At 39.8% G+C, this 3,381-nt stretch overlaps 1 pseudogene; it reads right to left on the bottom strand.

Moving 5' to 3' along the window:
* Positions 1 to 223: 223 nt before the first annotated feature.
* On the bottom strand, positions 224 to 3,034 carry LOC138085621 (olfactory receptor 7A10-like; annotated as a pseudogene).
* Between the last annotated feature and the right edge of the window lie 347 nt (positions 3,035 to 3,381).

The raw sequence follows: 3,381 nt of genomic DNA, 5'->3' as shown, positions 1-3,381 counted from the left end.
TGTAAATTGTGGAGTAGGAAAAAATAAAAATTTCCTGTGTATAACACTGAGAATAAAGCTTAATAAAGAAAGTGCCAAAATTGTATAAATATGCTGAATCCAAAGAAGGAAAAAAAAAATGGAAATTCCAGAAAATACATACAAGGAGCAAATTTTATTCCACATGATCAAAGAATCACAATTTCTGGTTTTGAGGCTTTGAGTTATGCAATCCAGGGAAATACTATAATTGGTTTTTTATACTTTGTGTGAAATATAAACTCTTCAGAGCCCCCTTTATATCTAGATTTCTCAGACTGTAGATGAAGGGGTTCAGCAGGGGTGTGACCACAGTGTACATCACCGAGGCAACTGTACTTGAATGTGAGGTGTGGGTAGCACCAGAGCTAAGGTAAACTCCTAAAGTTGCAAAATAAAATAGAAAGACAACCAAGAGGTAGGACACACAGGTGGAAAATGCTTTATACTTCCCCTGAGCTGATGTGATTTTACATATGCATGAAGCTATTTTAGAGTAAGAGTAAAGGATACCAGCAAAAGGACCACCACCCATCAGGACAGCTGCAAAATACATCACTATGTTATTAAGAAAGTTGTCAGAACTGGCATGTTGTACCACCTGACTGAGTTCACAGAAAATGTGGGGGATTTGCACAACTGGACAGAAGGACAGTCTCAGCACCATTAAGCTGTGTAGCAAAGAATACAAGGTAGTCAACATACAGGATATCAGAACCAGCAGTCCACAGAGCCGGAGGCTCATGATGACCATATAGTGCAGGGGGTGCCAGATGGCCACATACTGATCATAGGCCATCACACTCAGGAGAATGTCATCTAATCCTGCAAACAGTATACAAAAATACATCTGGGTGATGCAGCCTTCATAGGTGATACCTTTGCTCTCTGTCTGAATGTTCCAGAGCATCTCTGGGATGGTGGTGGAAATAAAACAGAGGTCTACAAAGACAGGTTGGAGAGGAAGTCATGGGGGTGTGGATGTGGGAGTTTGAGCTGACAGTGAAGATGATGATTAGGTTTCCAAGCACAGTGACCAGGTATATGGAGAGGAAAAGCCCAAATATGAGGGGCTGTAGTTGGCGTCCTTTGAAATTTCCAAAGGAAGAAATCCTGAAATCTGTGTATTGTTACTTGGCTCCATGGGGTGGAGGTAACTACCAGGAAAAAGGAAATAATGACAATTTTCACTCCTACTGGTATAATTCACATAGCTGAGATGCTGCAATTTATATTTAGCCCTCAAGAAGTTGGTGTAATATTTTATTTTCAGATAAGTTCTCTTTGAGCATATGTATGTAGGTTTAGCAGCTTCAGTCTTGTGCAACTTTGTGCGACCCCAAAGACGATAGCACACTAGGCTCCACTGTCCATGGGATTTCCCAAGAAAGAGTTCTGGAGTGCGTTGCCTTGCTCCCCTCCAGGGGTTCTTCCCAAACCTGGGACTGAACCCATGTCTCTTAAATGGCTGCTGCATTGAAGGCAGATTCTAAACCGCTGAGTCAAGAAGCCCCTTTGAGGGTATACTTCATTTCATTTCGGACCAGGAATTTTTGTCCCATTCTCACCAAATTTGCTAAGAGGTCATATATTCTAGAGTTTTAATATGATATTCCTTCACTGATTTGAGAAATATTTAGTGCTAATCATGATCCAAGCACATGGAGGAAAGACATATAAAGTGCTGAAAAGTAAATCTCTCTCAATCCAAGGATAGTGAGTGAAGATATTCAAATAATATATCATAGAATATGTCAGAAAGTGACATATGGTAAGAAGAAAACAAAACCAGATATAAAAGAGAGTGGTACGAGTTATTATTTTGTCCTGAGTGTTTAGGAAAGTCCAGCACACTAGGTAATGTTTGAACAGAGTCCTAATGAAAGAAAGACAAGGAGCTAGTGCGATATCAGAATTGTGTGCCTGGAAGAGCAACCTGCCACTGCTAAGGACCTGAGGAAGCTGCTTATTCCACACATTCAATAGTAAACACGGAAGCCAGTGGGGCAGAGGGATAAGCAGGAGGGGGAGTGATTAGAGAGGTGTCAGGGATGCTGAGGAAAACGGTGGCTTCCCTTCTACAGCTGAACCTTCAGTCCACAGAGAATCCCTCCTTCCATGTGCTTCCTTGCACATTATCAATTTAGCTATAAAACCATACAGTGAATTATATCAGATTCCATTCTTAGTTCCATCTGTTGACTTAATTCTGACCTGTGTATATATGTCATTTAGCATGTGAGTCCAGGTGCCTCTGCTTTAAGAACTGTTCTGCCTTTCAAGGTACAAGCACGCACACGCACTTGCGTGTGCACACATCCACACACCCACACACACACAGACATACCCACACCATGTTCTTTTCAGTTGTGTCACTACCATGTGTGGTCAGACAGATTCACACTCTTTACATTGTGAATGGTTAGAGCTCAGCTGGTCAGGTCAAATTATTATTCTTCAAAAGAATATATAATTTTTACCACAAAATTCCAGTTTATAAACTTCTCATGGAACAATAAATGTGGGGTTCATTTTTGGTATAGCCAATTTCTGCTTGGTATTTAGAGAATAATTAAAAGGATGAGAGTGAAAGAAACATAGAGAAATGAAACGGACCTACGGCCATTAAGGGAAAATAATATCCAATATACTAAAATGACCCCTGAGACAATGCAATAATGAGATATCCTTGCTTCTTCAACATTCCAACTCCAGTGACATCTCCTTGATGTCTGGAAAAATAATAAAGAAAAAGATCTTTTGTCCAAGGACATAAAAAGTGATATGACATGGAACATCTTACAGTTTGCATATCCTAACAGGAAAATAAGCAATTGGAATATAAACTACTAATTCAATATCAGAAATTATCAAAATACAACAGAAATTGGATATGTTGTATGTGAAGTGTATGAAGCAGTAGAAGACTTCTTTTCCTCAAGGACTTTCCCTATTTGTTTCCTCCTGTTCATAAAAAAACATCCCTATACATACTTTCTACTTTTACTGGCAGCATTTTATGCCTCCTATTCCACCTAACAGGATTTCCCTGGTAGCCAGAAAGTAAAGAATCTGCCTGTAAATGCAGGAGACATAGCTTTGATCACTGGGTAGAGAAGATCCCCTGGAGAAGGAAATGGCAACCCACTCCGCATTCTTGCCTGGGAAATTCTATGGACAGAGAAGCTGGGTGGGCTACAGTCCATAGGGTCACAAGGGTTGGAGCAACTTAGAGATTAAACCACCACCATTATTCCTTTTGAGTTTCCACTGTTACCATTTAATTGTCAACATTGACACTTGCCTTTTCGAGTGCAATGTTCACTTTATTTTTAGACTATAATAAGTATATTAACATTAAAA

This window comes from Capricornis sumatraensis, chromosome 9 (assembly GCF_032405125.1).
Source record: "Capricornis sumatraensis isolate serow.1 chromosome 9, serow.2, whole genome shotgun sequence".
NCBI classification, from domain to species: domain Eukaryota; kingdom Metazoa; phylum Chordata; class Mammalia; order Artiodactyla; family Bovidae; genus Capricornis; species Capricornis sumatraensis.
This window is presented reverse-complemented; position numbering and strand designations above follow the sequence as displayed.